At 37.1% G+C, this 24,258-nt stretch overlaps 1 pseudogene; it reads left to right on the forward strand.

The window, feature by feature from the left end:
* Positions 1-512: 512 nt before the first annotated feature.
* On the forward strand, positions 513-23,346 carry LOC105988894 (annotated as a pseudogene).
* The last annotated feature ends 912 nt before the right edge of the window (positions 23,347-24,258 follow it).

Genomic DNA, 24,258 nt, shown 5'->3' on the forward strand with positions numbered 1-24,258 from the left:
TAGACTACTACCATTGGCCCCTAAACATGGTAGAGTTTCCTCTGTTGGAAGTTAGGCAGTTCTGCCCAACGCCAACCATCTACTACTCTAGGTATTGATATCTTTGCTGTTGACTTCAGCTGCATGTGCAGATAATCACGCCTAGACATAGACTGCCTTTCCTAGAGTACTTACTTCAGTGTTGCAGTCCACATGGAAAAAAATGAAACAGAAAAGTCTCTTTATTAGCTAGGGAGTTGTTGGCACTTCCTACTGAGTCCATTGAGAAGAGCTCCAGACCAAGTTGACCCTTCAAGGAGAGTGCAAAGTTATCCCATGAAGCAATTGTTCAAACTGTTTAGGAGGATTCCATTTTTAAGGGAATCAATCTGGCGTTTGACATCACTTCCTTGCTTAAAAGCACTAGGGTTCTCTGTGTTTTAACTTGGTTATCTTTTTGTAGGCTGAACCCCCTGCTGAATTCTTCAGACATACGCTACTCACCCCAGCATACCCTCACTGGCAGTAGGTAAATGGCAAATAAAAAGGTTCTCTCCACCAAGTCAATTGATGAGGGCAGGTGGCAGGGTACCCAAGGTTGCTTTCGCTCCCCATGCTGCTTAATGTCGCCAAGATCAAACGCAGAGATCATGGGAGGAACAGGTGATCAGCGGGCAACAATAGATGACTGTACTAGGTTCTCGATGAGTTGTACAACTCAGACAAAATGGATGGCTCCATTTAAAAATGACTTCAGAAGTATCAAAGGAGGTCTCTGTAGTTGCCGTACTTGCCTTCAGACTCGAACATTATTTGCCATTCCTGCTGGTGTTACTATTGAGAGTGAGAAGGAAATGTGAAAAGGGCTTTCTCATCATATAGACTTCTTCCCCATATGCTTTTCCCAAAGAGAAATAGAGAGACTTCAAATGTGGGTTTTAGAATGCGGCTGTGATAATATACTTCCATATAAAAGGTTTATAGGACACAAGAAAGTAGGTATGTTGTGTCCCATAGGTTTTCAGCAAGAAAGATTATCAGGTCATTTTTCCATTTCTCATTTTATGACTACACCACCACACTTAGGGAAGTGGTCTTTTCCAATCTGGGATGTTTGTCAACCCATTTTCTTCTATGGCAAGGCATAGCTCACTCCACAATTATTTGACCTTTATGATAGCCAATGAGACAAATTTCTCCCAAAAATTTAATGTGAAACTTTGAGTCTTTTGAATATCATAATCATAACATAAATAAATATTATGTTTTGAATTCATAACAAGGGACACCAAGTGACAACTTTATCTCCTTCTCATCCTAAACCCCCGGCTTCACAATTTCTTTCCAAAACACTCACACTCCTCTTTCAAAGTAGTGTTCCAGACAAAGCCTAGACATTTATTATTTATGAAGGGTTTTCCCATCTTCATTCTCTTTTTTTTATGCACATGATAGGCTACCACTTGTTCTGTCTTATTCCTTACTTTTTCCCTTACCTATTTCTACTTCTTCCTTTTTATTTTGGTGCTGGGAGACTTGAACTCAAAACCTTGTACCCTCACATGGTTTTGTTTTGTATTTTTTTAACTCTACCATTGTGCCATACCTCTACTTCTGGCCTTTTACTAGTTACTGGCAGATAAGAATCTCTTGGATATATCTGCCTGGGCTGGCTTCAAACTGTGATTCTCAGATTTCAACCTTCTGAGAGGTAGGACTATAGGCATAATCTATAGGCACCCACCTTCCACTATTTCTTATATAAAAGCATACATGTTTTGTTTCATTCTTTTCAACAGGTATGTCTCACTCCAGAGTTTACTTGTCTCCTATTGGTTGATACTTAGATGGCTTTCTATTTTTGTCATTATGAATAAAAGTTAGTACTCCTGTGGAGAACTTTTACACATATGTTCAACTGTATATGGGATTACAATCCTTTTGTTTAAGACAAGGAGTTAAACTTAGTATCTAATAATTTTACTAATTGGCTGCAATCTACCACTTGAACCATGTTTCCAACCCCAAGTGATGTAAATATTTTCAACTAGATATATTTAGGAAAAAATCTGTGCCTCTTTTGACAGATATTGCTAAATTGTTTTCCCAGCACTTGCTACTAATCTAAAACTCATCAATAATGTGTGATATTGTTTGGACAGTTGTCAAAGCATGTATATTTAAATTTAATTTTTGTTTTAGAGTCCTAAATATATATTAAATCATTATGCATATCTTACACTTATTATAGATGAAGGATAAGGGACTTTCATGTCTTTTTGTAATTTGATATGTTTTACCCATAGATTTAGACCAACACCTACATTGTGTGTTGAGTCATATGAAATGACCATTTTCAGTCATGATGAGTTGAAAATCAGCAATTTTATGAGACAGATAATAGAATATTGATAAATGATAGGCACATAGATAATAGATACTGTAACAAGAGTCTAATATTATTAAATCTAAAAATATACCTTCTAAATCTAAAAAGACAACTTCGTGTTCATTTTCAGAAATCTATTGGTTCTTCTATATCTTGTTTTTCTGTATGAACATATAAAATGCTTTTTTGCAAACAAATTAATATTGCTATTCCAAAAATATAAATTATTATATTTGTGACTTCATTTTCAGATTACTCATATCTTTACATGATAGAGTTTTCCTATCTTTCTCCTCTGAGATGCAAAATTTCAGTCCTATGAACATATGGAATCCTTGATGTCTCAGAGAACACTTACATTTCCTTCTTTATGTTTTTTATTAACTTTGTTCCTAGGTGGTATACAGATCATTGACTATTTTCTTCTATTTTATTTTTTAATTTGGGGGGTCTTTAGAGAAAAATAATAATTATTGAATATTGATTTCATAATCCAGTATATTTAAATTATGTTATATTAATAACTTCATTTCATTAAGTTCCTGAATAACCATGGGCTTGAGTATGAATGAAAATATTATGTCTAATGACAATAGCTGTATTTGCAGAAGATCATTGTCTTTTCAAAGCAAATTCTGGTTGATGGTTTGAGAAAGAAATAAGTCCTCTTCAATGAATACTAAATTTGATCAATAGTTTTCCTGAAACATGCTTGTTAAATGTGTATCAAACACAATTTAGAATGTCATTTACAATCATTACAAATATGTAATGACTTAGGTCCTTTACTCTCTACTAATATTTAATTTTAATAGATTTACTAAACTCTGAATAGTTGAAATTAAGCCATCCTTGCATTCTTAAATTCATACTATTGAAGAGAATAGCCTTCATATGTTGCTAGATTCAATTTCTTAATGTTTTATTTCAAGATTTTATATTGCTATTCATAAGTAAAATTGAGTTTTACCTTTATGGCATAAATTATCAGGACTATACTGATCATAGAGAAAGAAAATTAAAAGCTTTCTCTCTCTCAATGTCGTGAGAGGCTCTAAAATAATTAGGTAACATGAGTCATTTGATGATATAGAAAAATCATTCTGAAGTTTTCTGAGTGTAATGTTGGGGAATGGGGTCAGTAGCTCTTTGGAAAAACTTTTTCTAAGATCATATGTACACACATGTGCACACACACACACACACATACACACATACACACAGACAAAGTTAGAGTCAGTTACCAGTTATTCACAAACACTCCTGTGTTTGTGGAATGTAGCTTTTCTAATCATTAATGAGTAGAATCAGAAGACCCAGGAAGGTAATAACTGTACTCCTGTGTTTTTGTAAAACAGGTTTCTAAGGCGGTTTCTGACTATACAGTCAATGATTTCAATAATGAAATATCAGTCTATAAGAGGAGGGCATACTTGAACATTTTTTTGGTTGTGTATTGTTCACTACTTTTACTTTATTCAAATTTCTACCTAAATAATATTATTCCCAAAGATTGTCATTTACTTAACTATGTCAAGCTCAAATACTGTCTGATAAACAGAGCAATCTATCTTCCCATTTTTCTGCACTACAATTGAGTATATGAGAAAGGTTATAAAGCATGAACAACCAGTGAAGACACTATCTCCACCCAGGTCTTTGTCTCACCACCTGTGAAAATGGAGATTGCTAGGTTAACTGCCAGTGGCTGAACTGCTCCTGAAACTCTAGAGCTTGATTGTTACCTTTCATCTTTTCTAAGGTTAGGGTTTCCTCAGGTAATACAAGTTTTAAGTAGGAAGCAGATGACAATAACCTTTCTAAAGACAAATAAAGTCTTCCCTACTTGATCTTGTTTTCAGCTTTGAACTGTACAGCAAGACTATTATCTTGAGCACAAACATAAACATTCACCATTTCATAGTCATATTCCCTGAAAACAGGGCACATTTACCCCTTTTATTATAGGACAGGGGCTGAGACTAAATTCTATTCAGACAAGATGAGTTTACTTTCTCTCTAGACATCCAAATATAAGTATATATAGTAGGAAAATACTTATTTCTAACTATTGGACACTGTCCTTAAGTTATAAAATCCAAAATTCAATACTAACTAAAAATTTACTCTGCAGGTAAAAATTTAACAGGAAAAGTCCAGTTACCCAAATAAGAAGTATTCTATACTATAGTAGGTAGAACTGTGAATGCACCTGTCACTTGTTCTGTGTATTAACTGTTATCTCCCATTAACTACTCAGTGAATGCTAATAGTAGGAATGGGAAAAGGTGTGTTGATATCCATGATGCTGCAGGAAATGTGTGTGTGTGTGTGTGTGTGTTGATTTTTTATTCCTAACATGGGAAGCTAAGGAAAACTGTACACTAGACAGTGACAGATTGTTTATGAAAACAAGCAAATACACAATCTGTGAGAAGGCCAATTTCCCAGAAATTTATGACTCTTAGATATTCCAGCCCTCACTTCCTGTTGTATTTTGGCTTTGAGTGCTAAGAGCATAGCTTGTCTCTGTCAGGATGTTAGAAAGAGCATGGAAAGGCACATGGACTACTGTCTACTACTGAAAATCACTCAACAGCATATTAGGCAACAAATACAGCTGGACCCTCAGTCAACTGTTTGGATAACATTGTTGTTCTTCGAATTAAATGTCTACTTCTTCATTCAGCAAGCACCTCATTGTCATGTCAGCACATCCTATAGTTATGAATACATTCTAGTAGAAAGCCTGCTGTGGTTAAGGGAGAATGATGAGAGGGATGACCTTGATCATGATTCATTGTATTCATGTACTGCTTTGTAGAGTGACAACTCCTTTGTACAACTACTTAAAGGTGAAAATGAAATAAGAAAAGAAAGCAGGAAAAAAAGGAAGAAAGAAAGAAAAGGTAAAGATGAAATAAGAAAAAGAAAGCAGGAGGGCTGGGAAGGTGGCTCAGCGGTAGAATGCTTGTCTTGCATGCATGAGGCCCTGGGTTCCATTCCTCAGCACCATATAAGCAGAAAAAGCCAGAAGTAGCTCTGTGGCTCAAGTGGTAGAGCGCTAGCCTTGAGCTGAAGAGCTGAGGGGCAGCACCCAGGCCCAGAGTTCAGGCCCCACTCCTGATGAAAAAAAGCAAGCAGGAAAGGAGAGAGAGAGAGAGAGGGAAGGAGGAAGGAAGGGAGGAAGGAAGGAGGGAGAGAGGGAGGAAGGAAAATCTATGGAAACTAGCAGTATGATGTGACCAAGGGGCATCAAATTAAAGAAAAGATTTTAGAAGTGCCATGAACTACATTCATTGTAGGAGACATATGCAAGCAAACAATAGAGAACAATATTTTTGCAAGCTAAATCTCCATGGTAGAAGAAACAAGGGTCTGAAATAGAGACCATGTTTTAGAAGACAAGTGATTCATTATTTCTTTTTACTTTTCAAGTTTTTTATTGTAAAGATACTGTACAGAGGGTTTACAGTTAGGTAATGAGTACATTTTCTATCAAGTATTGGATTCTTTATTATACTCAAAATGTTCTTTGGTATCTTTATGAATATGTGACTGCTTTTAACAATAGCAACATTACTCCCACCTTTCTTTTCTAATGGGAATTATGTATTTTAATGAGAAATCTTTAAATATTGAAAGAAATAGCAGAAGCGGAGTGATATAGTGTTTTTAATGCATACTAGCATTTGAAGACATTTTTCCTGTAAGGTAACTTGAAGCTACTCATTAAAACCCAGCCTGTATTTATGCCTTGCTCTGACTGGCAAGGGTGGGAACTAAAGACAGGTGAGTAGACTTCTGCAGCCAGTTCTGTGGTCCTGGATATTTCTGACACATTTATATCCTGAGACAGTTTTCATTACCCAAAGAACGATACAATCAATGAGGTAAGGAGAAGGGCATGTACTTTCAAGTGGGTTGGGTAGGATATAGGAGGGAATGACTGCCAGATCATTTTGTTTAATCTTAGCCACAGTAAGTAGAATGTGAATCATGCATGGTCATTCCACAAACATTTGACCAAGTAGCCAATATGTAATAAGCTACAGTGGAAGTGCAAGAAATAAAATGATGAATTCAATGTTGCTTGACCTTATGTTCATATATCTCATGGAAAAGAAAATATAATCAAATGTCTAGTATCAAGTATGGATAAATGATTAAAAAACACATGGAATATTGTCATTTTCTGCAGCCTGCTATGTAATAGGACAACATAAACTCTCAGTCCTCTCTATCACTTGGTCCCCACTAAGCAACCTTACCACATCCTTCCCCTGCCCCCTACTCTCTAGCCTCTAATGATCACCATTCTATGAACAGCAACCTTAGTAATGATGATACAAGACATGAAAATTGGAGCCAGAGGAATTAGTAGGAGCAACAAGTACAAAAATCTGACCTGTAATATTCTCCTAGGTTTGATGAACAGTAGCAAGACATTTGTGGGGCTGAAGGTGAGTAAGAAGAGGAGTGGAGGAGGGAAACAGTCAGAAAAATTATGTTTCACAGTTTCACAGTATCACTGAGTTCAAATACCACTCTTGGACATAAAAAAAAATGAAGAAAAAGCTGGCAGGGGAAAAATACATTCAACCATCATGGTATTGGATACTATTGCAAGGGCAATAGGGAACAACTGGAATATTTTGAGCAGCAGAGGCCCTTGTTTCCTTACTTTTGCTCTAAATGGATTGTGTTGGCTGCCATGCTAAAAATAGTAAAGATCCATGGGTGGGTTGGTCCCCCATATAAAAATATGAAAAGTAAATAAACCTCTCTGTTTCTAGGTTCCTGTGATCAGGTAGATATGTCATCTCTACTGGTTATTTTGGACTAAACTTAAGGAGACTCTTCAAAGAACAAGAGAAAAGATGGATAGCTACTCACCTGTAATCTTGACCTTGACCTTCTAGATGATTTGTCTGCTGATTGCTAATAAACCAAAGTGAAATCAACCTGATCTCTTAATTCAGTCGGATATCCAATATAACACATTTTCTTGGTGAAATGTTAACAAAGCAATTAATTGACAGTAATTTGCTTGAACATCAAGCTGTGGAGGGATATAAGATAGTTATGATGAGTGGAAAAGTAAAGTGACCAGAGAAATGTAATAGGACCAATAAGTGTGATAATGATCAACTCTACATTAGTAGTGGTTATTTAACATTAGATCAGTTAGCAAAGGAGAGCACTTTTCACACTCATGCACACAACAAGACAGTAATTACAGGGCTGTATTTAGTCATGTTGGAGACTTTTCCAGAGTTGTATTATAATAGAAAGGGAGTTGAAGAGCATGGATAAGGAAACTTCATAAAAACATGGCAGGACAATGAAAAGGTGGTTGTGTCAGTACATCAACGGACTTTTAGTGTGCACAAACCAAAGGGAGTGCTCTGCAAACCTAAGAAATGTTCCCCAATGGAATCTTTGACATTGTTACTGCCTTAACTGGTAATTCACCAGCTTCTTTATAGGGCGGCCAAAAATGGTACAGCCAAATAAGATTCCACCACTGAAAAGGTAGAGACTTGTAAGCATTTCGGGGTTGATGTGTGATTCCAATAGGGAATGCCATATAAAATTTTAGATTTTGAATTATTTCTATTTAATCTGTGAACTATTTTCAATTTATTCAAATTAAGAAAAAATACATAAATCTTTATTTTTTTAAGAAATGCTTTCTTCTTTGAAGATTGCTTTTAATGTGAGTTGTCTTTAACTTATAGGGAAAAGTACTGCTTACACCCTCTCTAACACTCACACACACACACACACACACACACACACACAGGTCCCATGGTTTCCCTTATTTGCAACAACTAGTATATGTCTGAGACAAGCAGAAATGGTCAGATACATTGATGTTAGGCAAATGAACCTCAAGATAAATCTTTATTTTTTAAATTTGTATTATCTTTCAAGTAGCTGTACAAAAGGGGGGTCATTTAACAAAATGTTTTATGAATACAATGCATCCTGATCAGCCTCACCCCTCACCAGTCTCTCTCTCCTTTTGATTCTGAATACTTGTAAAGTATTTCTATTTGTAATTTTGGTTCCTCTATAACTTAAATGTTAAACTTAAATATCTAGAATATTTTCTCCAAGATGGTAAATGTGGCAAATAGCTTTTTGGTAAGATTCATATACACTATAAGGAATTCTTTCTGAATATGCTCAAATTTTCATGTTCTAAGAAGAAATGTTCCTTGCAGAATTTAAATTAATTCATTTATTTCTTCCTTCTCATTCATGTGTTTCTCTCTTTTCTTCCTACCGGCTCCTGTTATCAGAGAGAGATGTGAGTGTGTGCATATGTGTAAATATAATGTGAATAGAATAAAGATGAATAGAATAAAAATGTCTTTGGAATAGAGATAATGTATCTTTGTATACTCAAATTTACCTAAAGTCCACTATGAATGAAACTCCATCACTTCTGAATTGTCAACATCTAAACAAGTGATACTCTTATGAAACAGACACAATTCTAAGGATTATGAGATATCAGGCGGTGAAGTTTGTAACTCTGAGAAATTTAAGAAATACACGTGGAAGACAATATAAAATAATAAAAAGCCTTGTGTTTTAGATAAAATGCATGGTAATATGATTTAATACTCTTCAGCCAAACACAACAGAATTCACCCACTAACAATGAGTTTTCTCCTTCAAAATACCAATCTTGGCAGGTTATATATTACACATTTATTCTAGTAATGTTGACATTGCTTTATATTGTGAGATGTTCTTGGGAATTATTTTAAAGAACTTTCTTTTGAGTATATTTTAAATGGTGCAAGGAAGATTTGACCACTGGTTCCACCCGAAAGCAATTTGGACGTAGGGTCAGAGGTGATCATTTTAAGATATTTAAACTATAAATGAGGAAATGAAAGGCTTTCAAAGAGACAAACTAGTTTACTTGTGTGTGTTGTAAACTGACTCTGAAGGCAGTTTGCAAGGCAAGGCATCTATTTTAAGTCGTGGTCCTACATTTGACAGAAATACTGGCCCAGTAAATGATCACTTTCCAGTGAAGCGTCTCTTTTGAGGTGTTTGCTCCCTGATCCAAATAAGAACAATTAGTAAGAAAGCCAGATGTGTGTGTGTGTGTGTGTGTGTGTGTGTGTGTGTGTGTGTGTGTGTATCCTTGGGCTTGAACTCAGAGACTGGGTGTGGTTCTTAAGTAGCTAGGAGCCACCAGCGCCCAGCAGGAAGCCAGATTTTTAAACACAGTTTCCTTATTTCACATTCCTACAATCCAATCCACAGAGCTACAGTTTTAAAGCTTTTTATACTTCAGTAGAATTAAAATACTTGACACCAGCATGAAGCCATGGTCAAATTCCTAAAGAATGACCTGTGAGCTGCCTAGTGTCATACCAAAAGCAGCAGAGAAATGCCTGGGCATTAACAGCAGCAACCCAGGTCCTTTCTCTCATAGAATGAATGCATTTCAAGGATGCCTCCCATAGATAATGGCTGGTCATTCCATGGCTGTCTGTTCTTAAAAACACAGAAGCTCAAAGGACGGCCACCTTGGTTGCTTGGAAAGCAGGAACATTGGATTTGTTAGTGATCAAAACTTGCACTGAGAGCTCTAATGTTATTTTTAACGTCCCTAAGCTCCTTTTACTTGTGACACCCAGGTAAGCCATTATCCCAAATGATGTTAGAAGTTGATTTGCTGCAAGTTTGGCCTCCAAAACATAAGGCGTTCTTGCTCTCTGGTCTCCTGTGGGTCAGAAAGCAAATGTCCCTTTGCAACACCTCTTATGTCTAATTTCTATCAGGTGGGTGAGGCTGTTTTCCTCCTCAGTTTCCCTGCTTCTGTCCTGCTGCTCTTTGAACAATATAAAAGTGTGTCAAATGTACTATCTCTACCAATTCAGTTGTTAATATAAAAATCATACACACTTTTGTCAAGAGTTTTCTCATCTTTTTTCTTATTATTTTGTATCTATATTCCTAGAATTTGAAGCATCCATTTTTATATAATTGGGAGTGTTTAAGAAGTCTTGGAGGAATTTTTTTTTAGTTATACTTTATTTGGGGCTTTGGGGCATCATAACCAGGATCTATGAGGAGCGTGACAATGCACTAGGTACAGCCTGCTTAGATCACAATGGAAGTCCCCAGAGAAAGAAGAAATATGTTAACATAAAATTTTTCCAATGAACTGGGAATTGTATGTGTGTTCCTGGGTGTGGTGGTAATAGGCGCAATAAGAGCAAAAGCAATGGATATTGAGTCTAGTGGGGATTTGAGTCCCACTATTTATTTATTTGGCATGTTACGGTTTGTGAGTTTGCATTTGTCTTGTCTCTTGATGCTTATTATCCAGCAATATTTTACAGACAAGGAGAGCAAAGCTCAGAGAAGTTAAGTGATCATCACAACAGTGAACATGTTCAATCCTACCCCACAGCTCCATGCTCTCCTGCTACTGCCTCTCCCTAATATTCACACACATATTCTCGAAGGATGCAGAAACATCCTCCTGAAGTTGGTAGTGAAGGATGGGTCAGACAGATATAGAGTGCAATGGAGAAGGAGAAACCTGTCCTAGATGGACTTTCTGACCCACAAGCCTGGATCCACTGCCTACCAGTTCTTATACTGTCCTCCACACTCCATGATAGGCCCAGACATTGCATTATGATTCCTGTGTACCAGACTCCAGATTCTTTGAAAATAAAGACTATGCTTTATGCAAATCCAGATCTGTAATATCTAGCAAAATAATCAGAATATCATTGATAATAATAAGCATTGATTGTTATGAATGATGACAACTGGAACAGACACATATAATACATAGACAAATTATTTAAAATCCTAATTACGGGACACTGGTTGGCACCTTGAATTGTTTGTGCCCTATTTCCAGAAAACTGGCATAGTTTTACTTCTCTGCTCTACTCCAACACAGGCCAGCAGAACCAAATGTAGGGTGAGTATCCATATTTATAAATAGAAGATAGATGATAGATACACATGTATGTATTATGTGTGTGTATATATAGGTGCATATCAAATAGACTTTTTGTAATATATACAGAAGTCTATGACCTTAATATTTTTAAAAGCAATGTGGTTTGGCTCTTTCAAATAACCATGCTCTAGCTGTTCCAGTTAATAAAATAACAGAATTTAGAATGCTTGATCATTGCTGAAACAATTGACTCTGAGATAAAATAATCTAGACACAAGGATGTTAATTTTTCCAGCCTCTCTTGTGGCAGCACTAACAGAGACACTGGAGTAGGCAAGCTACACACCTCATGCATCCAGATGAGAACTGCTTAACCCTGGTGTCCACTAACTCAGTGTTCAAAATCTAACGAGCATATTAATTCCATTTCTGGTTCCTGAAAAACTCTCCTTTCCCTCCCTTGCCAGATTTTTGAGCCCTGTGACAGCTTATACCATGGCTTCCTGTCTGTGTCTCTTGCTACCCTGAGAATCCTTTGGATTGAAACCACCTGCCAACCCCTTTGTACCTTTGATCTGAGCATTCTGGACTTTTTCTGTGAGCCTTGGGTCTGACCTACTTCTTGGCCTGATTCCAGCTATAGGTAAGTGGGCCTGAATTTACTGTCACAGTACATATCTGGACCAACCCTAGTCACCTACAGTCAAATGAGACACACCAAGTGCACCAGTGCTGAGCTCAGGTCAGTTTTCTGGTGTCCATCCTTAACCCCATGCTGGTACTGCTGTGTTCTGGCACAGATTTGCACTTGACCAATACATCTTGACATATAAACTTCATGCTGTTGAACAAAACTTTGTGTCTTTTTAAATTATAATTCTGTTTAACAACCCTATTTTTCACATTTCATTAGCATAAATAAATTGCACAATAATGTTTTATTGTGATATTTATAAATTTGTAATTAATGTATTTTGATCAAAATTCATCTGTTACCCTTCCTTAACTGCTTTCCTTCTTTTTCATCCTTTCTTTGGCAGCTTTTATGGGTGTCATTGTTCTTTTTCATATATATATATATATATGAATAAAAAATATATACATATATAATTACATATAGTATACATAAAATATACATACATATAGTATTGATACATATCACATATACATATGCATATGTCTATGCATAGTTATATAGATAGGCAACATATATGTGTATACATATATATACATAGATATGTGTGTATATGTATATATGTGTGTGTGTGATATATAACATCTATATATATATGTAGTACTTCTATAATATTCTAACAGTCTGCACACTCTGTTCTCGCCTTCATTCACTTTCACTCTTTTATGATCATGTCATGTTATTATTATTATTACTATCTTGGTGTAGATTCTGTGAGTGAAAACATGCACTATTTGTCTTTCTAAGCTTGGCTTAATATTATTATCTTCAGTTTCATTCATTTGCCTGTGAATGACTTAATTTCATTCTTTTCAATGGATGAGTAATATTCCATTTTATATATGTGCTATATTTTTTTATTTAATCTTCAGTCTGGGCTGGCCCCATAGCTTGTCTGTTATAAATAGTGCTGCTATAAGCATGAAGGCAAACACTTCTCTTGTATGATCATTTTTCCTTCAGCTAGAGTAGCAACTTAGAATTCACCTCTTTATCCCTACCCTTCTGCTTGAGCATTATCAGCCCTGAGCTAAGCTTGAGGTCCCTGAACTTAGGAAACATACCACTCCCCAAAATAATTACTGTTTCACATGTAGCTTTTTGCGAATGATTTAAAAAAAAAACCCTAGAGCAGTGAATCTTAAAATGTGGTCCTGAGTCCAGCAGCAGATGCACTGCCTGAGAACTTGTTAGAAATGTAATTTCTCATGCCCTGCTTCAGACCCATTGAACCAGAAACTTTGGAGATGGGGCGCCGAAATAAATGCATTTACAACAAGCCAGCAAATTCTGAAGTCCCTTCAGGATGGTTGCCCTAGAAATGTCCCCTGTACCCTGCCCTTATCTGCCTACTCTTTCTGTCACCTCTTGAGATTCAGGTAGACAGACCTAACCTCCAGTTACTTTCTTTTTCAGAATCTCTCATTTGTTCTTGCGTAGTTACCTAAATTACTGATCCTTCATGATATACCTCTACCTGGAGAGACCCAACTTGTTTCTCACATTATGTGTCTAAGTTCATTGATACAGGAATGCCAGTATCAACAGTACATGAGACCCATTCTGCCAAGTCACAATGCTGCTATCTATCTGGGTAAAGTCTTCTTGCAATGCAGAAGTTTACCTCCTGCAGAAACGTATGCCTTGCCCTGCTCTAAGCAACAGCAGCTAGGACAATGGCATTGTAAGAAGTACAACAATACTTTTTGAAGCTTTGCTTATTATTACTTTAATCATCCCTATTTCCTCCCCAAAGAATCTTAAGCAATTGAGAACCAAGTTCAGGAATAAATCAGAGCATTTTCCTAGTAAAAATCAATACACAGAGAATTTTGAAACCTGGTGTCCTTTTGAATATAAACTACCTCATCACACTAGTGGTAGATGCTTATTTGAAGCCAGTGAGAGGTACATAAAACCTAATAGCATCCCTAATGTAAACAGACAATATAACCAGAGTCATTCTGCATTTATGATCGGACATCTCAAAAGCCCAGGCAAACTATGTTCTAGGGCCTGAAGGAAGTGATTGTCGATAACAGAGAAAACACAAAGCACTTTGGACATATATCAGGTTAACTCCAGACACTGGGGAAATGAGTATTTCAAAGCCAAAGTTAACAGTTAGTTTTGATAGGAAAACTACATCATAGGTCAATGTATGTCTTCATATGTTTATTTTTGCTCATATTTCTTCCAAGTGTCTTTATTTTCCTTTGGTGAATCCAGTTCTAAATCAACTAGACAGAATTGATGAATCTGTCATTTGATAAAACATTCATTTGAGAAATGACTGAAAGGGGAACTCTATTATACAGTTGATGGGAATGTAAACTTCTTCAGCTACTCTGAAAAGCAGCACGTAGCTTCCTCAAAAGGCTAAACATAGAGCTTCCCTACAAACCAGCAATTCCACTCCTGAGCATAATTATCCAGGAGGCAATAAACAAGGACACACTAAAACTACCAGCACAGCTATGTTCAATGCAGCATTGTTTACCACAGCCAAGATATGGAATTAGCCCAGATACCCCTCTGTGGATGAATAAGTATATATATAGAGAGAGAGAGAGAAAATCATAAGGAAATGGAAAGAATTGGGAAAATGTTATTAAGTGAAATAAGCCAGACCCAAATGAATATATACATATATATGTATATGTATATGTATATATATATATATATATATATATATATATATATATATATATATATATGGAGAGAGAGAGAGATTCATAAGAAAATGGAAAGAATTGGGAAAAAATGTTATTAAGTATAGTAAGCCAGACCCAGAGAAATGTAGGTTACATGTTTTTCTTCATTTGTGGTAGCTAGAATGTACCTATAAATCTGTGAGTAAACACATTAGATGGTAAAAATAATTAAAACATATACTGGCACATGATAAATTATACAGGCATTCACACAGAGTGAAACCAAAGGAAAATATTCTTAGGAGAGGATCACAAAGGTGCAATACCTATGTGCATCTGATCATATAAAATATTTATCAAAATGAACTCCAGAAAAAGGAAACAAGAGTTTTTTCTTTGTTACTGTTTTTGTTTTCTTTTCCTTTTGTCTTGTTTGTTCATTTATCTGTCTTGGGGGTGGGAGGGGCTCAGAAATGGAGGAAGAAAGGGTGAACAACTGCAGCAGTGATACTCACTAGAAACAATGTTGAAAATGAACTATACAACTGGTGAGTGGAGATGGGAGAGGAAAACTGGGAGAGAGCTCAAAAAGAAATTTACTCCTTATCTGACTTACAACTCTAACCCCTCTGTACATTACCATTACAATGATGATAAAAATACATTTAAAAAGGATAGACCTGAGAGTATTTACCTGGCCTGAATTTGGCCATATATCTGAGGGTAAAGGAAGAGAATCTGAAAGTCTTCAGTGAGGAATGGAGTTCAGGTGAGTAGATTCAGTGGTATAGGTGGCTTCACACCCATATCTGGTAGTGTTTGGGACATGGTAAGGATGACAGTAATCATACAACTTCTTGCCTCAATGGAATAACATCTACATCCCAAATATATATATATCACCACCGTAACTGGGTAGCAGAGGAAATAATTACATGTTTCCCTTCTTTAGCCACCAATCATCAAGGCAAAAAAATTAAAAGACAGAGAAAATCGCCAGGAACCCAGCACATCACAATATTACAAAGCAATGAGATTCTAGGGGAGGACACTAGTCAATTTGCAGAATTTAATCCTATATTTTCTCAAATACTGGTAAAAACTTAATGGAAATGGAGTCATCAATCAAATGATAGTCAACCTTAAGCAAAAAAGCCAAGCAAGAGTTCAAAACTCCAGTACTATATTACACACACACACACACACACACACACACACACACACACACACAACTTGAGTTACCTATAAGAACCCAGGTCTATGAAGTTATCAAAAAATAAGTCTTGCCTCTGTTTTCTTAAGCCACCCCTTTGCTCTTAATCATCTGGAAATTTTACTCTTCTAAAATAAACTCCCTCATTCTTATACCTCAGATCAAACCACCTTCTCTCTCTTATTCACTGATTTTCTAGTCTACTCGCTAACTAGTACTTTGGCCATGTTTTGATATATACCATGTCCTTTAATATCTACTCTCTACTTCTCTGAGCATTCTTTATTAGGAAGGCCAAATCAAAATCTCCCATTTCTTTTTATTATCTTTAAGTAGTTGTACAAAGGAGTTGCCTTAACAAAGCAGTTTATGAATATAAAATATCTTGATCAGTGTCAACCCCTTCAAAATTCTCATCCATCCTCCCTTACCCACCTCTTCCCTCGCTCTTCTTTTTTATGTTTTTTATTGTAAAATAAAAGGGGTTACAGTTACATGAGTAATGAGTACATTTCCTATCAAGTATTGTTACCTCCTCCTTTGTTTTCCCCTACCATCCCTTCCTTCCCCACCTCCCCACCTCCCCCCCCCAAGTTGTGAAATTCATTTTCTACATAATGTCTTGTACATCTAATTGTTACAATGGGTCATCCTATATCCTTGTTTCAGCATTTTGTTATTTCCCTTCCCCTCCCCTAATCAGAAAAATGTATATACAAGATGCAGGGCACTGACATCAAATACAGTGAAAACAGGGGTTATATAATGGGGGAAGAACATACAAGAGAAACAAAAAAACCCACAGTACATTTTAGATACATTATAAACAATAGCAAGAAAGAAAAAAAACAAGTTGTGTCCCTATCTTGGGGTTCATTTCACTCAACATCATCTTATATGGTCATATGTACATAGCTTTTGACCCTTTCTTCTTGTTCTCAACTTATACTAGTAGTTAAACACCTCAACCTCACAGTGATATTTTCCATGCAAGTTCTTGCTTGGTCTCTTATTTCCTTCCTTCATTATTCACATAGTTTTTTAACCATTTATTACCTTATTTGATCACCATCTTTTCATGAACATATTTGATACATTGTGTTCATCTGCATTCCCATGCCCATTTATTTCCCCTCAGCCTCCTGCAGGGGCAAGCCCACTCTTGGGTCTGAAAAGTTGTAAAGGTTTCTGCATGACTGGATTACTAATGATCTGACATTGGTATCTTGATGTGATTTCCTCAAACCTCATTTTTGTGAAGATGTGAGAGCAAAGCATAAGGTCTTGGGAAACTGTTTCTTAAATGAGCACATTCACTCATCCTTTGTCTCTTACTGTTTCTTGCCCCTCTGGGCCCACCCCTGTGGATGCAAAGTTTTTAGACCTTCACAAACAGTGGATGAGGGAAACTGTTTGTTGACTTTTTATATGTGGTGTCCTGAGTTAAGATTGAAATCATCAGACCCATTTACATTTCTGAGAATAAATTTCCAGAAGCCTAGATGTGATTTTTTTTTCTTTGTCGGTCGTGGGACTTGAACCCTGGGCTTGGGAGCTGTCCCTGTGCTCTTCAGCTCAAGACGAGCGCTCTACCACTTGAGCCATAGTGCCACTTCTGGTTTTCTAGTGGTTTATTGGAGATAAGAGTCTCACAGACTTTCCTGCCTGGGCTGGCTTTGAACTGTGATCCTCAGATCTCAGCCTCCTGAGTAGTTAGGATTACAGGCGTGAGCCACAAGCTCCCAGCTATGATTTTTTGGAATAAAGTCATGTAACATGGCATCTCAGAGCAATTATGTCACATCATTGGCAAAACCATCTTTTTCAATGAACTAGATGGATCAGAGCTTGAAGTCATAGTATTATATTTATGCGAGCTACAACTTTGTAGAAGTTGGTAACTTTGCAAAGACTATTCACTTACTGGAAAATTGATGGCAACAACTCTTTCTTGGTAAATTATAGGTAGAGATTAGTTGAGTAAATATCTTGGATTATTGGAAATCATTAGTGGTATACAGTGGTTGCTTAGGAAATGAAAGCTCCAACAGCAATTATTATTATCATCAGCTGTGGGAGGTTATCTTGACTGTCAGCCTCACTGGAATGAGAAGTATGCAGGTTAGTAAAGCACGTCTCTGGGCACGTGAATGAGGGCATTCTCAGAGAAATGTAACTAAGGGGGAAGACTCTCCCTGAATTTGGGTAGTGCCATCAAGTATGTGGGGTAGTTGGATAAAATGCAAAGAGAAGAAGGAAGAAACCCCCACATGCTTCTGTTTCCTGTCTATGATGAGGTCAACTGCTCTGTTTATCTACATCCTTTGTGCCATGACAGACTGAAACTATGAGCCAAAATAAATCCTCCCTCCCTAAGTTGTTTCTTTCAGGAATTTGGTCAAAGGAACAAAGACAGACAGACAGACACACAGACAGACAGATGGAGAAACAGAGACAGAGACTGAGAGAGAACTAACCTCACATCAACCAACTTGCATTGTTTTCTTTCAATTAGGTATGCATTCTCACACATTATCTTTTTCTCAAGTGCTATCTGATTCTGTTGGAGAAATAGAATATATAATATAATTCCATTTCAGTTTGACCAAAGTTGATCCAATCCCTCTTATGTGTCATGTACAGGACTGGTTGAAGCTACACAATCATGACACATATGCTGCTTCTCTCAAGGGGTTGGCTTGGCAGCAATACCAGGGAGCCATATGCAAGTTGCAATGACAAATAGGAGAAACATGGATATTTACATTCTGTGAATATCAGAGTCTCCTTGTCTGCAAGTAATAACTTTGAAATCAAAGTTCAAACTGCCTCAATCACTAAAGGTTATATATTGTTTTTAATATTAGCAAATTCAGACTAAGAACCTCAAGGCTTTCTTGAGTCTATGTAGATCCAGTCAAAAATATACTACCTAAAGAGCTGTGTGCAGTGAATCTCTATAGTAGGATTCATGGCTGCTGGGTTAATGGTTTAATAGTGTTTATGGCAATACCACCCTGAACGTGCCAGATCTTGTTTGATCTCAGAAGCTTAGGGTTGGTACTTGGATAGGATTCTGCCTGGCAATACTGGGCGCAGTAGTAACTGTAACACCTTCTGTCCATCACCTTCACAATAAATTTATAAAAACAAAAACAGTGTCAAACAAAAACAGTGTCATCATGAAACTGGAGATTTTCCTATTTGTTTTCTGCATACAGTTTTCTCAAATTCCATTGTGCATCAGAGTCTCCTAGAGAGTTTGTTAAAACCAACCTGCTGGGCTCATACTTAAATTTCTGATTCAGCAGGTAGAAGATAGAGAAGCTAAGAGTTTGCAGGTCTAACAAGTTCCAAGTTGATACTGTATTTTAAGTAAAATAGATTTAAACTAAATTATTAAAGGGATAGTTTTCAAACCTCTGTAATATATATCTTTTATAAAATGAAATGAAATTAATGAAATACATAATTGAAATAACCAAAATCTAGCCGCTATTTTTAATAGTGCCTTAAAACATACAGATATGAACTTGAGTATAAACTCTTTATGCTTCTAGCTCACGTACACTGGGACAAAACATATACTACATTCAAAGTTAATACATACAACATTGTGAAATTAATAAAATTTAAATTAGCATTAACTTTAATGTGGCAGATTGTATTTGTTTTTTGAAATTAAATGATTATTGTTGCATTTAGGAGAAAAAATACGACCTCTAAATCAATTCTATTTCTAATCTGTTTTTGTACTACTTGCACAAGCAATGACTATTTGCATAAGTGTATTCTACAAAATGGTATTAATAGCTAGCTTCCAGGCTACATTTCCAGCCTAACATTTAATCAAAACTCTGCCAGGGTACACTTTTCAAATGGTAGTTTTAATAATATGTTTCCTATTATCTCTGTGAAGCTACTTTGTTATGCATCCTAAGAAAATTATGACAGTGGGATCTGGGTGAAGTGGTTCCTTAATGCAGTTATTGCTGAACTTGGGAACAGAGCCTCCATTAGAAGGTTCTCCATTTTCACATATTCATATACATACAGTGAATATTATGACTGTTGTAGGGTGGGAGAGAGGGGGGAGGATGAAAGGGGCAACATTGATTAGGATGCATTCTGCTCAAAAACTGACCTATTAAATAAAAGCCCCTTTGTACCACTATTTAAAGATAAATAGCGAATAAAAGTAGAAGATTCTCCAACCACTCAGCACAGTGCTCAGGTGGACCAGCTCACACTACTTTTTCAGCCATTCTGGGTCATTCCTACAACCCAGCTCCAGTCCATGCCTCTGGCAAGTTTCCTTGTTCCCAGCAGGCTCAATGTCTCTGTGGCAGCCACACTACCTGCAGCGAAATCAAAATCTCAGCTCTAGCTGCGTTTTCTCAGTACTTAGCTCCTTTCTTGTTTACTTGCTCTCACTTCTAGAGGTCACAGCCTTTTTTCTCATTTGCTATTTCTGCAACCTTTGGAAGGCTCTGCTGCTCCTTCCAGATAAACATATCTGAGTAGCTAACATTTTCTTATTTGTTTTTCCCTCTTCAAATTATCTGTGTGATTTTGTCTTCTGATTGGACCCTGACTAATAAAATAAAGGGCATTGACATTTTGAGATGCTTGGTCATAAAGCTGCATCAAGCTCTAAAAGGCAATGCTTCAAACTGCAGGGATTTGTGTGAATCCCCAGTGATATGGGATCACAGGACTGCAAGGACGTTTTTCCTGACAAAATTGGAAATGAAGTACAAGTTAACCAAATGAACATAGTGCTTTGTTGGTATTTGGTGATTTTTGTCAGGTGGATATTCCAAGCAAATGATGAGGCAGAGTCTGAAGGATAAGGAAAGTAGAGGGAAGGAGAAAGAAGAGAAGGCAGAGAAAGACTTCAGATAAAACTTGGACACTTGACAAAGAAGAAAGAAAGAGGAGAGAATACAGAGAGAGCCTTAGAATGTCCATCAATGAGTTCTGGCCAAAGACTTAACTATCCAGGCCCCTGCTGCTACTAAGCACCTACCCATGTCCTCTTATCCAATGCAAACGAAAGCTGTCAGAAGCCTTACTATGGCCTAAAGACCACACACAAATGGACCACGGGAACCATCTTCCTGTCATCTCTATTGCTCTTCCTCTGATTCACTCCTCTGAGCCATACTAGTTTCCTTATGGATCCTAGATCACCTAAGCACTCTTGTCTCAGAGCCTCTGTACTTGCTATTCTCTAGCCTATAATATTCTCTCATATTTTAGCACTGTTCAGTCATTTTCTTCAGTTCCTGGCTCAAATATCACCTTCTCAGTAAGGTTCTCCTGAGCAACCTCATTAAAAATAAACACCTCTCAACTAATTCATGGTCTGCTTACCCTGATACATTTGCCTATTTTTACTCTTCACCACATGGAATCCCATTCACAGGCATATGTGTTTTATATCAATAAATTCCCATTAAAATCTCCGTGAAAACAAAAATGTCATTTCCCAGTACACACAAAGCAAATGGAATCGTTTCTGAAGTGTGATAGTTACTCAGTAAATACAGAATGATGCATGAATAAGTTCATTGGTTCAGCTGGAAAGTAAGGCCTAGACCATATTATCAGGCAAGTTCCCTGGTCCAAGACAAGGATTGTTCCAAGATTCGTGGTCTAAGATCAAGATTATTACAAAAGTAAATCATGTTTAAGAGGGCAGACTGACATGATCAGTTTGCTCTGTTAAGGAGCTCATTTCTTCTTTGAGGAGAAATGTGGGATATAAGGAGATGACTATGAAATCCTAGTGAAAGATGATGTTGGCTTTGCTGAGGATTGTGACAGGACATAAAGAAATGTAGATGCACTTGAGAGATATTTAAGAGGTGAAATCAATTGTGAAATATTAGATATTGAAAGATGAGGAAGTAGGCTATGAGATAGGATCACAGAACTGAAGAACCATGTAGAATTTAAAATTGAGACATCAAGAAGGAAGATGGGTCTTAATGTCTGTAACTCAGAGGAGAAATCAGAACTGATGATATAAGTTTATAAGCCATCTGCATATAGAAAGTTATATATATCAATTTGGTACAAACCAAATTGATTGGAAAAAGAGTAGTGGATAAAAGAATGACTACTAATCAACCCTGAAGTATTCCAATATTTAATATCTAAGCAAAGGATTTTGATTCTTCCAAGAGAATAAGTAGGGCCTATCACATAAGTAGAAAAAGAACTAAGATTAGTGTACAATAAAAATCAAGTGTTTCAAGAGTGAGAATACTCAATTCTACTGGAAGATTAAATAAAAGCTAGTTGTACTTATCAATGAAAAAGCCTCTAGAGATTCTGGTGAGCTATCTGATGGAGTAATGAAACTGAACATGACTTGCAGTGGGGTGATGAATAGAAAAAAGGTAGTTAACAAGTATGAACAATCCTGTCAAGAAGTTCAGGATGCTTGGATATAGACAAAAACTGGGTGAACACTCAATTTCCCACTATAAATAACTAGAAACACATCAAGTGCCAGGTGCTAGTGACTCACACCTGTAATCCCAGCTACTCGGGAGGCTACAATCGCAGGATCACAGTTCAAAATCAGCTCAGGCAAGAAAATTTGTAAAACTCTTGTCTCCAATTAAACGCCAAAAGAAAAGCCAAAAGTAGGACTATCACTCAAATGGTAAAGCACTGACCCTAATCCAAAAAAGCTCAGTGACAGCTCCCAGGCCTTGAGTTCAAGCTCCAGAACCAGAAGGAAAAAAACCAACAAGCACACACCAAAAAGACTATCAAGGTTCTGATAAAAGTAGATAAACTAGGTAAGGATTTCAAGACGTGAGGAATGATCAGGAAAGATAAAAATGGAACAGATAGCTTTTCCGCTCGGCTGTTCCCCAGCACGGGAGGCAGCCATGGAGCCGGAATGGCCTGATCCTGAAGCCCCACTTCCACAAGGGCTGGCAGCCGGCCCCGAAGATCCGCAGATGCAAGGCCCAGCAGGCCAAAGCGGGCATCATCTCCCCGAGCCCCGTGTCCAGCCCCACCCCATCCGGCCCATCATCTGGTGAGGTACCACACCAAGGTCCGAGCAGACGGAATAAGTCCACTGAGTCCCTGCAGGCCAACGTGCAGCAGCGGCTGAAGGAGTACTGCTCCAAGCTTCTCCTCTTCCCCAGGAAGCCCTTGGCCCCCAAGAAGGGAAAGAGCTCTGCTGAAGAACTCAAATTGGCCACACAGCTGACAGGACTGGTGATGCCCATCCGGAAAGCCTACAAGTCTACAAAAAGGAGAAGGCTAGAGCTATCACAGAGAAGAACTTCAAGGCTTTTGCCAGTCTTTGAATGGCCGTGCCAATGCCCGGCTCTTCGGTATCCGAGCTAAAAGAGCCAAGGAAGCTACAGAACAAGATGTTGAGAAGAAAAAATAAAGCTATATTTGAGTATGGTAATAAACCCTCAGGAAAACTAAAAAAAAAAATGGAACAGATAGATAAGCAATAAGATTTTACATATTCAAATAGGAATCTTTACAGAAGCTTAAAATTATTAGTCATTAGTCATTATTGAAATTCAAAACAAAATAGGATTATACATTTATTAGAAAACTAAAATTAAAAATATCAGCAATATTGGCTGGAAAGGTGGCTTAGTAGTAGAGTGCTTGCCTTGCATGCATGAGGCCCTGGGTTCGATTCTTTAGCACCACAGAAGCAGAAAAAGCCAGAAGTGTTGCTATGGTTCAAGTGGTAGAGCACTAGCCTTGAGCCGAAGAGATGAGGGACAGTTACTAGGCCCAGAGTTCAGGCCCCAGGACTGACCCAAAAAAAAAAAAAAAAAAGAAATCTGCAATATCAAGTGAGGCAAGATCAATCCAACAGGACTTTGAGCATAGGAATGTAGAATAGTCACTGTAAAAACATTTTGACAATTTCCTAGAGTTAAACATATATTGACCCACATTACCCAGCAATCTCACTTCTTAGGCACTTACTGTAAGAAACAGACTTTTCTTCATTCAAAAACATATTCACACTACATACAGCAGTGTTATTCTGGTTTGTTGCCAGAAACCAGAAACAATCCAAATGCCTTCACTGATAAACAGGTAAACATCCACACAATGGGATACTAATGAGCTGATTTCCCCATATAATATGTGCCCCAAAAGATAAGTTACCCCCAGAATAATTGATGGTGCTGATCAATTCCTGGCTAACAGAACTCTAAACAGAGACCAAAATACAGTTGTTCTAATTCTATCCATTGAAATAACCATGCAAAATCCCTTATAACAACAAATGCCCTTGTAGTTTTTCCATTTTTCATTTACCAGCTTGATTTTGTTGTCTTTTTCATTCAAGCAAACTATGTTACTACAAAT

The sequence above is a fragment of the Dipodomys ordii genome, unplaced genomic scaffold (assembly GCF_000151885.1).
Source record: "Dipodomys ordii isolate 6190 unplaced genomic scaffold, Dord_2.0 Scaffold52, whole genome shotgun sequence".
Lineage (NCBI taxonomy): Eukaryota > Metazoa > Chordata > Mammalia > Rodentia > Heteromyidae > Dipodomys > Dipodomys ordii.